Below are 20,396 nucleotides of genomic sequence, written 5' to 3' on the forward strand. Positions count from 1 at the left end.
TCCGCCTGGACTAAGTGGCTGAGGACCCAAGTGATGCTCGCCCCGGTATAACAACTCAAAGACCCACAAAATCACTCAAACACTGATTCAGACCCACGCAGCTACTCATACAACAAGATTTACATGAACACAACCACTCTAACACCCACTCATACACCCATACATTCATCCACTCACATATTCACACACCCACTTACATACTCACACAAATACTCACAAACACATTGACACATCAAAACAGCCACACACACACACACACACAGACCTGTAAAACCACTCACACACCCACTTAGAGACCAACACAGCTACTCACACATGCATTCACACACTCACTCACACACTCACACATGGTCTACGTAAATACCCTGGCAACCACTCACATGCCCATACCACAACTCACAGGCCCAAAAAACCACTCACACATTGATTCAGATCCACACAACCACTTGCACCCGTACATTCATTCTCACCATTCTAACAGACCCACAATATCTGTCACAAACCCACTCAAATGCCCACAGAACTGCTCACACATTCACTCACAAACCCACTCACACACACTACCCAACTGTTGGAAGGCGGACCCCGAGGAGTCGGCGAGACCACTCAGGGGGGGGCCCCCCACACTGTACGAAGTAGCCGAGCGCTGTAGAGAAGCCTCCTGGGAGATCCTTCTCCTAACATGTACTAGCACAGTAACACCACCACACAGGACTCAAGGAGGTTGTCTCAAGACGAGTAATTCTTTATCAGCACTTAAAGGTTACGGGATCAATATTTAAACGAAAGGGATCAAGGGATCCACAAAAGTCTCAGTGTCTCTTTAGAAGGGAAGGGGTAGCGGGACAGTCTTTGGCAGGAGCTCGGTACGAGGGTACCTGGGGCCCAGTTCTTATCCTCAAGCTGGAGGACCTCCGGATCTCGGAGGGGTCGAGCCGCGACGGCATCAGCAGGGCTCTGGCGTTCAGTTCGTGGAGAGCCGCGATCAGGTCAGCAGGGCTCTCAAGATGGTTTCTGCTCAGCTCGAGCCGCGACGTCGTCAGCAGGGCTCCGAGGGAGGTTTCAGCGAGGTTGGGCCGCGACAGCGTCAGCAGGGCCCCGATGTTCCGGGGGGCTTCAAGGTTTCAACAAGAAGGAGCCGGGACGCAGTCTGCAGGGCTCGTGGTAGTTCAAGCAAGAGTTCTTCTCCGTAGGGTCGGCCGCGATTCGATCAGCAGGGCTCTCGACTCCGGGATACAACTGCCGGTCTGTGGCGGGGTCGCCCCAGATATAGGTCTGGAGCCCTTTGATGTCCGGACCCTTGCGCCCGGGGGGGCGGAGAGGTCGGTTTGAGGTGGCCAGACGCCCAGCAGGAGAGGCGCCCGGCCCAGGAGAGCTGGAGGCCGATCGCACCTCGGTGTGTGGGGACGGTTGGGGGTCCCATCGATACCGCCCTCCGCCAGGGAGATGAGGTGTTCACGTGACACCCCCTGGCCAGTTCTTGGTGCCTCAATGTCTGGGCCTTGCTGGGGCCGAGGCCGGGTTGAGCGGAGTCATGAGGGCTGGTGTGCAGGGTCACGTGGCAGGTGACAAAATGGCGGAGCCTCGAGGCGTAGGTGACCTCGTGCGGCCCGCACGGGTAGCTCGTGGAGGCTAGGGCGGGGAACGGGCCCAATCCCCGGGAAGTCAGGACCACGCCACGAGGCCGGGTCCAACAGGCGTCCCCCCCAGCCGAAGGCGGAGAGAGTCACCCATCTCCTTGGGGATTCTCCTCGTCAAGGCAGAAGAAGCGGGACAGGCCGTCCGCGTTGGCGTGGTCATTGCCGGGTCGGTGTTCAACTGAAAAGTCCATCCCTTGCAGGGCAATGGACCACCGCAGCAGCTTGGGATTCTCGCCTCTCATTTGCATTAACCACCGCAAGGGCCGGTGGTCGGTCTGGACCCGAAAGTGGGTACCGAAGAGATAGGGCCGGAGCTTCTTAAGGGCCCACACTACGGCGAAGGCCTCGCGCTCGATGGTGCTCCATCGTTGCTCCCGGGGCAGCAGCCGTCGGCTGATGAAGGCCACCGGGCGGTCGAATCCCTTCTCATCAACCTGAGACAGGACAGCCCCCATCCCATATTCGGAGGCGTCTGTCTGCACGATGAACTCCTTACTGTAGTCAGGGGCCTGGAGTACAGGGGCAGTGCACATCGCTGCCTTGAGAGTTTCGAAAGCTGACTGGCAGCGAGGAGTCCAGTGCACCTTCTTGGGTTGTTTCTTCGAGGTGAGCTCTGTGAGAGGCCCAACAATGCTCCCATAGTCCCGGATGAACCGCCGGTAGTATCCAGTGAGGCCCAGGAAGGCCCGCACAGCGGTCTGGGTAGTGGGGGGTTCCCATGCCTGGATGGCATCGACTTTTGGCTGGAGAGGGGCCACCTGACCGCTTCCCACTTGATGGCCCAGGTAGGTCACTGATCCTTGGCCGATCTGGCATTTGCTGGCCTTGATCGTGAGCCCGGCCCGCTGGAGGGCGGCCAGGATGGCTTTGAGGTGAATGAGGTGCTCAGCCCAGTGGTTGCTGTACACGGCAATGTCATCCAAGTAGGCCGCGCTGAAGGCCTCGAGCCCGGCCAAAACCTTGTTTACAAGTCTCTGAAAAGTGGCCGGGGCGTTCTTCATGCCGAAGGGCATCACCCGAAAGTGGTAATGCCCATCAGGGGTAGAAAAGGCGGATCTTTCTCGGGCGCCGGGGGTGAGCTGGATCTGCCAGTACCCGGCGGTGAGGTCCAGCGTGCTCAGGTAGCGGGCGGCCCCCAAGCGGTCGATGAGTTCGTCGGCCCGGGGTATAGGATGGGCGTCCGTCTTGGTCACAGCATTCAGGGCTCGGTAGTCTACACAGAATCGTAACTCCGGGGGGTGGCCGGGGGCTGCTGCCTTTGGTACCAGGACGACAGGGCTGGCCCACGGGCTGTCGGAGGGTTCGATGACCCCCAGGGCCAGCATCTTTGCTACTTTGGCCTGGATGCATGCCCACACTCGGTCGGGTACCCTGTAGGCTCGGTGTCGCACGGGGGGGCTCTCCCCGGTGTCGACGTCGTGGACGCACCAGTGGGTCACCCCCGGGGTGAGGGAGAAGAGGGCTGCGTAGTCCTGCAGCAGTTGTTGACAGTCGTTACGCTGTTCCGGGGTCAGGGAAGAGGCGAGTTGGACACCTTTGATGGATCCGTCGTGGACGTTGAACTGCAAGAGGTCCGGTAGGGGCTCGGAGTCGTCCTCGTCCCCCTCGTCGGTCGCCAGTAGCAGGCTCAGTTCGGTCCGGGCAAAGTGGGGTTTGAGCCTGTTAGCATGTAGAACCCGGAGGGGGTTCCGGGGGGACTCCAGGTCGACTAGGTAGGTGACGGGGCTTTTCTTCTCCACCACCTTGAGGGCCCGGTCCACTTGTCCTGGAGGGCGCAGGGCTCAACCGGGGCCATGACCCAGACTCTCTGGCCTGGCTCGAACTCGATGGTAGAGGAGTTCCGATCGTACCACCGCTTCATGTCCTCCTGGCTGGCCTCGAGGTTGGCTTTGGCCATGGCTCGGAACTTGCGGGTCTGGTTTCGTAGGGTCAGGAGGTATCGGTAGACGTCAGGAGGGGCGCCTTGGAGCTTCGTCTCCCAGCCCTCCTTGACCAGGCTGAGCGGTCCGCGGACCGGATGTCCGTACAATAGTTCAAACGGGCTGAACCCCAGGGACTTCTGCGGGACCTCCCGATAGGCAAACAGGAGGCACGGCAGCAGGACATCCCATCTCCGCCTTAGGGGCTCTTCCAGGCCCTGGATCATTCCCTTTAAGGTTCTGTTGAACCGCTCGACCAATCCGTTCCCCTGAGGGTGATAGGGGGTAGTGAATTTGTACGTGACCCCGCACTGCTGCCACAGGGACCGCATGTAACTGGAGATGAAGTTCGTGCCCCTGTCGCTCACCACTTCGCGGGGAAATCCCACTCGGGAGAAGATCCCCATCAAGGCCCGGCCTACCACGGGGGCCGTTACAGTTCTTAGCGGGACCGCCTCCGGGTACCTGGTGGCGTGGTCCACGAGGACCAGGATGAAGCGGTGGCCCAGGGCGGTCTGGGGGTCCAGGGGCCCCACGATGTCGATTCCGACCCGTTCGAACGGGGTGCTGACGGCTGGAGGGGGGCCTTGACCCGACCCCCCGTCTTCCCGCTGGCTTGGCAGGTCTGGCAGGACCGGCAGTGGTTGTCCACGTCTCTCCGCATCCGGGGCCAGTAGAAGTGGGTCACCAGACGGCTGTAAGTTTTGTCTTGCCCTAAGTGTCCGGCGAGGGGCACGTCATGTGCCAGGTTGAGAAGGAACTCCCGGAAGCAGAGGGGGACCACCAACACGCGGCTGGCCCCGAGTTCTGCCACTTTTTGCTCACTGTACAACAGGCCCTCGGCCCAGTAGACCCAGTGGGTGCCGGTCTGGTCCCCGTTGGCTTGTGCGGACGTGTGTTGTCGGACCCCTTCGAGAGAGGGACAGGACTGCTGTTCTTGCTGGAACTGCTCACGGGTGGGGCTCCCTTCGTGGCGCCATTGTGCAAGTTCTGGTAGGGCGCCCAGGGAAGCAATCTCCTCGGGGGAGGATTCAATAGGTCCAGGGTCGGTGTCCGCCTCCCCCTCGCCGCAGGCGGGGGGTGGTGCGAGCCCCTCGGGCTGGGCGGCCCCGGGGGCCGAGGACGAGCGGGGGGCCTGGGCGGTCATGGACCGGGTGATGGCGCAGGCCCATTCGGATAGTCCCAGCACTCGGAGGTGCTCTCGTCGCTCCACTTGGGCCCAGGGGGAACTCTCCAGGTCTTTTCCCAGGAGGCAGTCTACTGGTGCGTCGTCGCGGACAGTCACCTTTAGCAGGCCTGTCACCCCTCCCCACTCGAAGGGGACCAGGGCCATCTGGCACAGGCTTTCGCTGTTGTCGGCCGTCCGGACGGGGCACAGCACATTGGGTAGGATCTGTTCGGGGGTCACCAGGTGGCAGCGGACAGCGGTGACGCTGGCGCCGGTGTCACGAAGGGCTTCGGCCCGTTGTCCATTGACGGTGACCTGCTGCCTGTACTTCTGGGTGTTGCTTGGGATGGGGGTGCGGGGCACCATTTCTCGGCTGCCCAGGCAGACCAGGGACATGGCTGCCGGCTCCCATTCGGTGGTTCCTCGGTCGAGGGTTTCTTCTTCTTCTTCTCCTTCCCCCAGGGCGGCGGCCGCCAGCTGTCGGGGCGGGGGCCGGCCGGCCCCGCTTCTTCGGTTCAGGGGGCAGACCGGGTCGCTGGCATAGTGTCCGGTTTGTTGGCAGCCGTAGCATGTTACTGGGGGCCGTGGTCCGGTTCTGGCCGGGGTCGCCCCCCTTCGGGCTAGGCTCGGGGAGAGGGGTTGCTGCGGTGGCCCTCGAGGTGGGCTCCTGGGGGCCCCGGCGGGGGGGTCCCAGTTCCTGTTCGGCCCTCCCCCTCCACCGCGTTGGCGGGGGGGTCCGGTGGGGTTCCTCTGGTACTCCCCCATCGAGTTCCGGGGGACTCGGGTGTTGACCCATCGATCAGCCTCGACGGCGAGTTTTCGTGGGTCGGTCATCTTGCTGTCGAGGAGGTGTTGCCTTAGCTCCACGAAGCAATTGTTGGAGAGATGTTCCCAAACAATGAGGTCGACCAGCTGCCCGTAGGTGGTGACTTTGCTACCCTTGATCCATCCTTCTAGGGCCCGGCTGAAAAAGTCCACATATTCCACCCAGGTAGTACCCGGGATCTTTTTGCAGTCTCTGAACCGCTGGCGGTACATTTCCGCGGTTAGCCCGTAGCGGGTGAGCAGGGCCTCCTTCATGTGGTCGTAGGAGGTCATCACCTCCTCCGGCAGCTGGAGCAGTGTGTCTCGACCTTCACTCAGGAACCGACCCCACAGGCCGGCGCCCCAGTCCTTTTGGGGCACCCGATGAGAGGTCATGGCCACCTCGTATGCCTTGAACCATTGTTGGATGTCGTCATTCTTATAGTATTCCTTGACGACCTCTTTCGGGATATGTACCTTGGCCTCGGCAGGCGGTAGGGTGTCTCTATTACTGGGGGTGTCGGTCCCCCCGTTCTTTGCCTTGATTTCGAGCTCTTTGAGACTTCGCTCGTGCTCAAGGGTCAGTCTTTTTTCCTCCAACTCTCGGTGCCGTCTCTTCTCTTCTATCTCCTCTTGTAGCCGTAGCTGCTCTAGGGCCAGTTTTTTTTCCGCTAGCTGGAGTTCGCCATCCAGCCGCAGTCGTGCGAGCTCTAGTTCGTGGTTCCGGACCTTCTCCCGCTCTCGTATCTCTTCTTCGGAGAGGCCGGTTTCTAGGCTCTTTCTTCCTCCGGTTGCCGGAGTCAGTGCGGTTGATGTGGCCTCAGTCAGGGGCAGGGGACCTTCTTCCTGGGAGTGGCCTGCCTCGGCCTCCAGCCAGGTCCTCAGGGCTTTCTGCATCTCCTCTTTGGTACCTAGGCCGGTGGTTGCAATGCCTTTGTCCTTGCAGAACTGTTTCAATTCCTTGTGCGTATATTCCTCCAACCGTTCGGGCTGGAACTCCGTGGTCGCGTTATTTTCCTGGTTGCTCATGACTTCTGTTTGTCTGGATGGGTAGCTAGTGGGTTACTGGCTGGTACGTACTGCGTTCGGCTCGGATCCCGTCGCTGGCCACCAAATGTTGGAAGGCGGACCCCGAGGAGTCGGCGAGACCACTCAGGGGGGGCCCCCCACACTGTACGAAGTAGCCGAGCGCTGTAGAGAAGCCTCCTGGGAGATCCTTCTCCTATCATGTACTAGCACAGTAACACCACCACACAGGAGTCAAGGAGGTTGTCTCAAGACGAGCAATTCTTTATCAGCACTTAAAGGTTACGGGATCAATATTTACACGAAAAGGGATCAAGGGATCCACAAAAGTCTCAGTGTCTCTTTAGAAGGGAAGGGGTAGCGGGACAGTCTTTGGCAGGAGCTCGGTACGAGGGTACCTGGGGCCCAGTTCTTATCCTCAAGCTGGAGGACCTCTGGATCTCGGAGGGGTCGAGCCGCGACGGCGTCAGCAGGGCTCTGGCGTTCAGTTCGTGGAGAGCCGCGATCAGGTCAGCAGGGCTCTCAAGATGGTTTCTGCTCAGCTCGAGCTGCGACGTCATCAGCAGGGCTCCGAGGGAGGTTTCAGCGAGGTTGGGCCGCGACAGCGTCAGCAGGGCCCCGATGTTCCGGGGGGCTTCAAGGTTTCAACAAGAAGGAGCCGCGACGCAGTCTGCAAGGCTCGTGGTAGTTCAAGCAAGAGTTCTTCTCCGTAGGGTCGGCCGCGATTCGATCAGCAGGGCTCTCGACTCGGTCTGTGGCGGGGTCGCCCCAGATATAGGTCTGGAGCCCTTTGATGTCCGGACCCTTGCGCCCGTGGGGGCGGAGAGGCCGGGTTGAGGTGGCCAGACGCTCAGCAGGAGAGGCGCCCGGCCCAGGAGAGCTGGAGGCCGATCGCACCTCGGTGTGTGGGGACGGTTGAGGGTCCCATCGATACCGCCCTCCGCCAGGGCGATGAGGTGTTCACGTGACACCCCCTGGCCAGTTCTTGATGCCTCAATGTCTGGGCCTTGCTGGGGCCGAGGCCGGGTTGAGCGGAGTCATGAGGGCTGGTGTGCAGGGTCACGTGGCAGGTGACAAAATGGCGGAGCCTCGAGGCGTAGGTGACCTCGTGCGGCCCGCACGGGTAGCTCGTGGAGGCTAGGGCGGGGAACGGGCCCAATCCCCGGGAAGTCAGGACCACGCCACGAGGCCGGGTCCAACACCAACTGATTCAAATACTCAAACACCTATTTAAAGACACACCCAAACACCCATTCACACACCCACAGAACCATTTATCTACCCACTCATAGACCCACACAGCCACGCACACTCCCTCTCATAAACCTACAAAACCACTCAAACACCCCCTCACGCACCCATATAGTCACTCACATGCCTACTCACAGACCCACAAAACCACTCACACACCCAGTCACTCACACACTTAGCTACTCACATACCACTCGCATACCCACTAACACACTCATTCCCACGTGCACACCCATTTATCCACTCACACACCTACTCACAAACCTAAATAGCCACTCACACACCTACTCACAGACCACCACAACCAATCAGATATACACTCCCATACTCAAACATCCACTTATACCCCCACAGAATCACTCACACATCAGTGCATACACCCATTAAACCAGTCACTCATCTACTTACAGACCTTACAAAACCATTTACATGCCTGCTAACAGACCCACACAGACACTCACACACCCACTCACACAATCATAAAAATACTTACACACCCACAAAACTACTCACCCCCACTTATATCCCCATGCAGCTACTCACACACCTACTCACAGACCCACAAAACCACTCACACACCCTCCCAGCCAGCCTGAAAGCAACTTACATGCCCACTCAGAACTGTAAGACCACTCACACACCCACTTACAGACCCATATAGCCACTCACACATATACATCCACAGACACTCATTCACAGAACTCAATACCACTCCTAAACCCACTGACAGACCCATATAGCTACTCACACACATACTCACACCCCAACTCACATACTCTGCCACCCACCTATATACCCACACAACTACTTACACATCAACTCACACACCCATACAGCCACTCACATACCCACTCAAAGTCACAAAACCACTCACAGACCCAGACAGCCACTGAAATAAACTCTCACACACTCTGATAACCACTTACACATCTACACAACCACTCACACACCCATACAGATACTTAGACACCCACTCACAGACCCAAAAAACATTCACACACCCAATTACAGACCCACACTGCCTCTTACACACCCACTCACATACTCACATACCCACTTACATACTCACACAACTCACAAACTCACTCACACACCAATATTGCCACTAACACACAGATATATAAAACCACACACATACCCACTTAGCGATCAACACATATACTCACACACCCACTTACACACTCACACATCTACTTATGCACCCAGCCAACCACTGTGTACATCAATACATCCACTCACAGACCCATAAAACCACTCACACACTGATTCAGACTCACTCAGCCACTCACATACCACGTTTTACACGCACACAGCCACTCACACACCCACTCACACACCCATACATTCATTCACTCACATATTCACACACCCACTTAGACACTCACATAAATACTCACAAACACACAGACACACCCATACAGCCACACATACACACAACCACCCAACCAGACATATAAAACGACTCACACACTTAGAGACTGGCATGGCTACTCATATATGCATTCACACACCAACTCACACACACATCTACTTATATACCCAGATAACCACTCACACCACATAACAACTCACAGACCCACAAAACCACTCAAACACTGATTCAGACCCACGCAGCTACTCATATACCAAGTTTTACATGAACACAACCACTCACACACCCACTCACACACCCATACATTCATTCACTCACATATTCACACACCCACTTACACACTCACAAAAATACTCACAAATACATTGACACACCCAAACAGCCACACACAGACCTGTGCAACCACTCACATACCCACTTAGAGACCAACACAGCTACTCACACATGCATTCACACACCCATTCACACACTCATGCATCTTCTTAAATACCCTGACAACCACTCACATGCCCATACAACAACTCACAGGCCCACAAAACCACTCACACATTGACTCAGACCCACACAACCACTCGCACCCATACATTCATTCACACCATTCTAACAGACCCACAATACCTGTCACAAACCTACTCAAATACCTACACAACTGACTGCTCACACATCCACTCAGAAACCCACTCACACACATACTAACCAACTTATTCACACACTCAAACACATATATAAATACCCACACAACCACTCATATACTCACACCATACTGCCACTCACATACCCACTCACCTTCCTCAAACCTACTAATACTTACTCATATACCCACACATCCACTCACATACCCATTAATATACTCACAAAACCATGTATACACCCACACAACATCTCACACACTCCATACACACATGCAGCCACTCATAGACTTACAAAACCACTCACAAACCCATTTGAAGATCCACACATCTATAAACACACCCTAACACACCCAATCAAACACTCACATGCCTACTTATACACCCACAATCACACACATACTCCTGCACCAAACAAGCCACTCACACACCCACTCACAAACCTCAAAACCACTCATATACCCACTCACAGACATATACAGCCACTCACACACTCACATACCTACTTAAATACTCACACACCAACTCACACACCCATAAAGCCACTCACAAACCCATGCATAGACCACCAAAACCACTCACAGACCTACACAGCTACTTATACACCTACTCACATAGCTACTTTCACATATATGCTTGCACAACTACTCACACACCTACTCACACACCCACTCACACACCCATAAAACCACTTACCCATTCACTTAAATGCCCATAAAATCATTCACACACCCACTCACAGACCCAAACAGCCACTAGCAGATCCACTCACAAACACACTCACACACCTACTCATAAACCTACTCACACACTCAAACACCCACTTACATACCCACACAACCACTCACATACTCACTCATACAGTCACTCACAAACCCACTCACAGACCTCAAAACAACTCACACACCCACTCACAGACCTACACAGCCATTCACACAACTTGCATTCCCACTCTCACATCCACTTATATACTTATATATATCACACCACACATGTATACACATAGCTACTCACAATCACTCATAGACCTGCAAACCAACTCATACACACACTCCCAGACCTATACATCCACACACTCACAACCTCACACACCCACTCACATACTCACACACACATACCTATAGACTCACACAACGATGCATGCATCTACTCACATACACATGCAGCAACTTACATACCACTCATAGATTTCAAAACCACTTATTCACCTACTCACAGACCCATACAGCCACATACACATAAACTGACATGCCCACTCACACCCTCACACACCCACATATATACCCACACACCAACCCACATACCCACACAACCACTCACAGACTCACACAGCCACTCAAACACCCATCCACAAAACCACTTACACAACTACACACACCCATACACACTTCATATATATCCACAAAACCCTCCATACACCCACTCACAGACCAACACAACTACTCATGCCCAAACTCACACACTTACTCAGTCAGTCAGTCAGTCAGTCAGTCAGAAAAACTTTATTCGGTTTTTACTTTTAAACCATAAAAGTTGCATTGACATAAAACCGTTTCAAAAAGTGCACCAATTAGGATAACAACCAATACAACAATAAAATGACATGTAATGAATAGATATAAAAAGCCTGAGGAGATACTCTTTACACATCCATATAACTCCTAGATTTAACAGTGGCTTTTAAAAACCCTACTATAAAAAATATACAGTCCTCTTCCAATAATTGAAGGTACACCAGGGCCGGTCGAGCCTGTCTAAAATTCATTCTTTTTAAAATAGGAACCAGAAAGCGTTTACGCGGAATTTCATATATTTTACATAAAAACAAGAAGTGCAACGTATCCTGCGGAGATTGTCCATCGCAGCCGCAGGGCACTATATCTTGACCTCTATTAAAACCCTTGGGTCTGGTGAGCAAAAGATGAAAAAAGTTCAACCGGAACCTGGTTAACAAAAATTTTTCATGTGTGGACAGAGACCCCATGAGATAGGGTTCCGTCATGGGGGTTGTTTTGAGCATTATATTCATCCGCACACTAGGTTTTAGCACCTCCTTAGCTTCCCTTTCCATTTTCCTCAGTGACAAAAAAGCTAATTTGGTTGATTCCACATCTTTCTTTGTAATGACATCAGGGTTGGCAAATAAGTCCCCCGCCCTAACTCATCAAGACTTTTTTTAATATATCTCAGCCAAGAAATACGAGCCGAGTTGTCCAGAGTCATGCATTCTCTTAGGATCAGGTGGGTGAGAGGAAGATCTTTGTTTAACCAACATTTGAGCCAGAAGATCAGAGGTCGCAGGGCAAGTGCATCACTTAAATAGGGAACCCCCAGTTCCTCGTGAACCGCTAAATTAGATGTGCCACGGGGAACACATAGTAAGCGTTTCAAAAAATCATTCTCCGCTATCTGTAAGGTTTCTGCAATAGTGTATCCCCAAATTTCACTGCCATAAGTAGCTATGACCAGACTTTTGGCCTGATACACTTACAACTTAGCTCCTGTTGGCTTCTTCCCTATTTTGGATGCAAAATTAAAAATTGCTGAATTAACTCTGGCCAGATCCCCTTTTTTCTTCTGTAATAGGGGGCCCCATTTGAGCTGGTCATCAAAGAGGACCCCTAAATAGGAAAATACATTTGTGCGGGGGATCTTGGAATCACCTACACTAAACTGGAAGTTCTTTTTCCCCAGTTGCCCCACTTGCATGATATACGACTTGGAATTGTTAATTGCCAAATCCCGGTCAGTCATGAATCTGGAAAAGGCAGGTAAAAGCGATTGCAGACCCAATTCAGTCCTGGATATGAGGACGGCGTCGTCCGCATATAACAGGACGGGAATCCCTCACCGTCCTACACTTGGGTAATCAACCCCCGTTGCCCTAAGTACACTGTCCAGTTCATTAATATAAAAATTAAATAAAAAAGGGGCCAGAATACAGCCCTGCCGGACACCCTTTTTGATATTAAAATCCCTTGTGACCTGCAGATCCTGTGAGAACCTGACATTAGCTTTCGTTGACATGTGCAGATCCTCCAGAAAATTGACAATACTGTTCTCCACTCCCATTATCCTCATGGACTGCCATAGCTTGTTCCTGTTGACACAGTCAAACGCAGATGACAAGTCCATGAAGGCAAGGTGAATTGTCCCAGTACGAGCAACAGTATATTTACTCAGTATCATAAATAAATTAAGACACTGAGCAACGGTGGAATGACCCGATCGAAAACCATACTGGACTTCCGACAAAATCTTATTGTCCTCCGCCCAAGTTGATAGTCTCTGTTAAAGGACTCGTCCCACCACTTTAACCACTGAGTCAATAAGCAAAATTGGTCTATAGCAGTGGGTACTATTTCTATCGCCCTTTTTAAAAACAGGAACTATGGTAGAGGTTGCCCAAGACTGGGGACAGCCATTCTTTGCTACAGCATTAAAAACTGCCACCAGTATCGGCGCCCAGAAGGAGTGGTCTGACTTAAATAGGTCTGGGGGGATCCCGTCAGGACCAGGCGCTTTGCCAGCAGATAATCCTGTGATACCTTCCAGGATCTCACCCTTCTCAAATGTTAATTCTGGGTCCTTCCTATCCTGGGAGTTCCTGCAGCTAAGTTCAGATGGCCAATCAAACATAGTTTTAAAATTAAGTACCCACTCCTCCTCAGTGATGTGTGAGCCAAGGCCCCCCCCCCCCTTCATGGTCAAACAGGGGCCTGTTCACAACACTCCAAAACCTCGAGCTATTTCGGAGGGTGCTGGAATCAATTAATTCCTTCCACGCTTCTTCCTTCAGTGCTCCCCTCCTCTTGGCAAGGGCTACCTTGTATTCCCTGCGACAGTTGGAGACTTCCGATTGAATTCTAGGTTTTGATGACAGGACTTCCCTCAGCCTCTTGGCTGCTTTAGAGCAATGAGAGTCAAACCATCTAGGACCAGACAAGGTTTGACCTCTGGCTGGGGCGCATAATAGTTAAGCCACTTTTTGTGAAATAGAGTCGAATGCACCAAGGATAACTTTTGGAAGAGACCACTCCATTGTACATAGCGACAGTTCATCAGCACATACTATTTTAACCTTGTTATAAAATACTTCTGGGGATACCTGAGACCATTTTAATCTGCGCTTCCCATCTGTTGATCTCAGTACGCCCTTACTTGGAGCATCCCTACATTTTGCTGAGAGTGGGCCTGTCATGTGAAGAGTTAAGGGGTTATGATCACTAAATTCCCTTTCTGCAATGTTAAAATTATTAATAAAAATTGTAAAGAGGCTGAAATTAAAATAAAATCAATAAAAGATCCCCTCCCATGTCCTTTGAAAGTGGGTACAGTAAAGTTAGTGCGCGGGTCAGTTAGGATCATAGTAGCCACCAAATGTAGTTCATTTGTCATGGTATTCAACAACTCACCTTGAGCGGTATGCTCAAAGTGAAAACCCTTCATACTGGGACAACCCAACTCAGAAATACACGTAGTTGTCGGCACACACTTACTCACACAATCACACATCCACTTACACACCCAAACAGCAACTCACGCACATATTCAAATACCCATATACAACCACTCACACATTTACTCACACCCACTCACATACTCATGCATCTATTTATTCACCCACTCACACATCTATTTATATACCCAGACAACCACTCAGACACCCATTTAGCTACTCTCAGACCCACACAACAACTTGCACACTGATTCAGAGCAACACAGCTACTCACCCACTCACACACCAAGTTTTACACTCACACAACCACTCACACACCCACTTATGCACCTGTATATTCAATCACATACTACTAACAGACCTATCATACCTGTCACAAACCTACTCAAAAATACATCCACTCAGAAACCCACTCACACATCTACTCACAAACTGATTTACCCTCTCAAACACCCACTTAAACACCCACACAACCACTCACATACTCACTCACACTCATGCAGACACACACCCACTCACAGACCTCAAAACCACTCCCATACCCACTCACAGACCCACACAGCCATTCACACAGCCACTCACACACCTACTCATATACTCACAAAACCTCTTAAACACCCACACTATAATTCGCATCCCACATATACACACATGCATCCACTCATAGGCCCATAGAACTACTCACACACCCATTCACAGACCCACACATCCCCAAACACACCCTCAAACACCCAATCATACACTCACACACTCAATCTCACACTCACACACCCACATAACTACATACACACCCAATCCCACACCCAACAAGTCACTCACACACCAGTCAGAGACCACAAAACCACTTATACACCCACTCACAGACCTATAAAGTCACTTGCACACTCATAAACCCACTTATAAACCCGCTCACCAATGCAAACATCCATATAGCCACTCGCAAACCCACTCATAAACCTACACAGCTATTTACATACCCACTCATATAAGCAACTATACAACTACTCATTTACCTACTGAAACACCCATACAACTACTCACACACCCACTTACAGACCCATAAAACCATTCATGCACCCACTCACAGACCTAAACAGCCACTCACACATCTAATCACAAACACAGTCATGCACCTATTCACAAACGTACTCATATATTCAAATACCCACTTACATACCCACACAATTACTCACACTCACTCATACCCATATAGCCACTCACTGACCTCAAAACCACTCACACACCAACTCACACACCAACTCACATACCCACATATCCACTTACTCACACATCTACTTACACAATCATACAAGTCATACCACACACACACATGTAGCTACTCACAGCCACTCTTAGACCCACAGACCCATTCACATACTGACTCACAGACTCATTTTATGCACACACCCTCACCCACCCTCCCACCCATCCACACACTCATACATACTCTTATACACACATACAATCATGTACACACCCACTCACACACTCATACAGCAACTCACACACACCCTCACAGACCTCAAAGCCACTTGTACGCCTACTCACAGACCCATACAGCCACTCACACACATTGACACAACCACTCACACACTCATGCACCCACTTATATACCCACAGACCAACTCACAAACCCATAAAGCCACTCACAAACCCACTCACAGACCAACAAACACTCACAGACTCACACAGACACTCACACACACAACCCTTTACACAACCACACACACCCATACAACCACTAACACACCCAGTTATAGACCCACAAACCATTCACACACCCACTCATAGGCCCACACAGCTACTCATACACTAACTGACACACCTACTGAAATACTCACACACCTGCTTATATACCCAAACAACTATTCACAAACCTATTCTAAAACCCATACATCTACTTACATACCCTCTCAGACCTACAAAATCACTCATGCACCCCCTTACAGACCCACTCAGCCACTCACAATCATACACCCATTGATACACTCACACACCCACTTACATACCCACACACCACTCACATACCCATTCACACACCCATACAGCTACTCATACACCTACTCACAAACCCAGAAAACCACTCATGCACTGGCACACAGACCCATACAACCACTCACACACATACTTACACACCCACTCACACACTCATGCACCTATTTATATACCTACACAACCACTCATACACCCACTTACACAGATATGGTGGCATCACACACCCACACACACAACCACAAAACCCATCACACACCCACTCACATATCCACAGAGTCACTCACACACCCACTCACATCCATACACATCTTGTTGAAGGAAAATACTTATTGCAAACTGCCATCAGAGAAATTAATGAAAATGAACATTCATATAGTTCCATCTGAAGAAAGAACACCAATATCTGTTAATCTGCTATGAAGTAACTAGTTTACAATTTTATCAAAAACTAGCAAAAGTTTCTTTCAGAAAAAGTGATGAGAAATATCTAAAATCAAATCAATCCAGGTTGGATAACGAAATTAATATATCAGTCAAATACTAAAAAGAGTCAAAAGCCACTAACTCACTATTCTGAGACTTCATATGATTCAATACAAGGCCATACAAAATGTGTGACCTGGAAGCTATATAGATTTTTAAAAGCATACATATAAAAATAGAAATAAGATATCTTAACACCATCAACTTGACAAGTTTCACCCTAAGGACATGTTGCTCTGATCGCTACTGCAATCCTGGCCTGGACATTTCAACTCAAAATAGGTTTACATTTGCCATTCGTTTGGGGCCTTGCCTGCAGCAATATTGGTGTCTGGGTTATCAATGAATTTTTATTTCTGCCAGCCAACTGGGACGGATTAGTCTATATCACAATGGAAGTAGCCAGACCCTCCTGCTGCAAAAATGGCAACAATCATAACAGGTTCCAACAACTCGAGACTGGGTACTAAAAATGCAGCAAGTTAGAAACAGTGAAAGACCAATGCGTAATGGGGGATTAAGAAATTTGAAAAATATGGGAACAGTATTTTGAGTAAATACAATGGTCATAGCTGATGGTTCGATAGCCATATTGCTATTCTGCACATCTCATTCTACATGCACTGTAGCTACCCTACTTCGTTTAATATTACCTATTTTTTTTTTATCCTATGTCGGGGTTTTAGCTAGCTATCATTATCCCTCTTCATAATTTGGGTTGTAGCTTCGATTTTTGACTATGTAGGTTGTATTTATGTATGATTAGTGATTGTACAATATTTATGAATTGGGTGTACCAATATATTTGTAATTACATTCTGGATCTCAATAAAAAGTTTTTTTTTTTTTAAATCTTTGTATTTCTGTAATTTTCCTAATGCAGAGAAATTGGCTTTATAGGTAAAGTGGCCAGCATTCCAACTTACCATCTCACACTCTGAAACCATCTCTGGAATTCTGTGGTCCAGTCATCCAATGAATCACTGGAAGGTGCCTGTCTGGAATAAGAAATTAATAGAAACAAACCAAATTCTAGATGCTGGGTTTCTCTTAATTTGGCAGAAGTAGCAGATTCTTTTATCAGTTCTCCATTTGTGCCTTTACACGTGTGACACATGGCTTTGCATAGTGTTTGATGATGGATTAAAGAAACATTTGTAAAGAGCTCTGCTACTCAGAGTGTACCAGCTGAAGACGCTCACAGGTCAATGGCTACGCCGCCCTAGTCTAACTCAAATAACATAGATTTCTAATGTGTTCCTGAATGGGGGGTTTCTGGGAGATGGCATTCAGTGTGTGGCAATTTAGATTCCATTCATTGCTTCCTAGCTTCAAAAAGGAGAAAGCCCCATACCTAACTTTCCAGAAATATGGCACCTTAACTTGGAGTGCCAATATAGAGTGGAGTGTGTGGGAGAGGGATGATAATGCTGGATCCTAATAATCAAGTACTACTGGCCCTGTTTGTAAAACAGCTGATGTATAAAGGCCAGAGCCTTGAATAGGATCATCTCCTTAGTCCTGAACCAGTACAATTCATACAAAAGCCCGGTAATGGATTCCCATGTGTGAATGCCCAAAATAGGCACGCAGCAGCATTTTGTACTGTCTGAAGTATTTTTATTCATTTATCAGAAACACGCATTTCAAGACGTTGACATAATCCAGCCTGGCCACCATCATGTATGATTGTGTGGAGCTGTAGCACAACCAGCTCTATGGTTTTCTTCTGAGCTTAGAAAAGCTGAAACTAAACTCTGTAGCCTTACAATGGCGTCATTGTTTACCCCTTTCAACTTCTGCTACAAACTTATGTAAATCTGAAATTATGACTTATAAAAACTGCTTTTTACAAATAAAGTGAGTTCCTATACCAACAAATTTTGTGACTCTTGAAAGAAATCATAACATCGAATGACGTCTTCACAAGAACTTGATGATCAGCTTAACCACTTTTCAAATAAAAATCATTAAAGGCCATCTTAAGGATTTTGAGGGGCATGGCCCAAATGTTTTTGGGAGCCCCTGTTTTGAACAGCTTTGAATTTATGATTATAGCTCTCTCCAACCATATTTGGCCAGGTCCTTGATGCTACCATCTCACTAGTCTGAGAATTCAGTTGATGAAATACAAGACAATACAAAGGAGTCCATTAGGATGGCGGTGCTGGGACTGGCCACCAGTGGTGCGGTGGCCCCGCACCGCCAATTAGGATGCGACCGCCACTGTGGCGGTCGCCTCCCGCATATTCAACATTGTGGCAGGCGGTGCTGTGAGCAGCACCCGCCACAATGTAGAAAATGCATGTTGTGCATTGGCATGCACAACATGACAGGCACCGCGAGGTGCCTGCCACCTTGTGTATGCCAATGCCCAAGTGCAGCCCACCCCTCCCCAAACCCCCGGGGGCCCACAACAGGCGTCTTCGCCATAGAAAGGCATGACACCGCCCACATCATAATATGGATGGCGTTGCCTGCAAGGCGCTGTCAGCATATGATAGGCCTTTTCAGCCCGGTAGGCAATCGTAACGATTGCCTACTGGCGAAAAAGCAGCGGACGGTCTTTCTGTCCGCCGCGGTACCCCCACCATGCTAATGTGGCGGGGGTAAAAGGCCGTCCGGCGGGGTGTTTTGGTGGGTGGATCGCCACCGCCGGTTCGGCGGTGGCGATCCACCCGCCATGCTAATAGGCCCCATAGTGCGTGACCTGGAATCTATATAGGTTTTTAGTAGTATAAAAATTATGAGAATAATAAGAGTAGTTGGAGGAATCAGTCTGCCCTAATTTATAAATTTCCAGCATATCAGAACATTACATCATACATCAAAACTAAATATTTGTGTACTTGTACGATAAAAAATAAGCTAATCTCCGATTTAGCAAATATTGTGTGTATATGTCAACTGTACCTAAACACTGTATCAGTGATCAATTTTGGAGAAAAAAAATCTAAATATAATGGTATTAAGTTACAGTAGCTCATTGTTGGGGTCGAGAGTAAGTTATCATAACTGAAGGGATGTCATTAGAAACTTTTTATTGCTTTTTTAGTTATTTATATTTTTCAGTAAAAGTCTCAGGGCCTGACGTAGGTTTTGGCGAGACTGGCTCCACCGTTGCTTTCTTGGCAGTCTTCCCGCCCAATTTAGATGATTACTGGGTACTGGAGAGAATACCGCTGTGGTCTTGCTGACTCCACCAGGATCTGTCTCCTGTGTCGACAGTGTCAGAACGTGGAGCGGCTGTTGGAGGGAGTTCCACCAAGAGTCCTGCTGTCCAGATTACAAAGTGCCTTTCAATCAAGGCAACTGTGGTCGGGAAACCTCCAAGCTCAGGCTAGAGGAAACGAAAAAAGGGGTGAAAGTTCACCTTATTTTGCTCTTCAACTCTATTGATCAAGTGCTTTCTGTGCTGCTCCGTGACAGTGATGCACCACCACCCGGTTGTCTCCAGGATCTAAGTTAGACTTTTGTGGTGAGTGAACGTGTACATTCAATGGCGTGTGCACATTGTTGGTGTGCAATGCTATCTGTAAAAACAATGTCCAGTACACATTACCAACATGTATATATTAACATATACACAACAGACATGTGTATTGAGATCTACATCAGTAATACTTACCTGTCTCTATGCCACCATTGCC

The sequence above is a fragment of the Triturus cristatus genome, chromosome 11 (assembly GCF_964204655.1).
Source record: "Triturus cristatus chromosome 11, aTriCri1.1, whole genome shotgun sequence".
Classification (NCBI taxonomy): domain Eukaryota; kingdom Metazoa; phylum Chordata; class Amphibia; order Caudata; family Salamandridae; genus Triturus; species Triturus cristatus.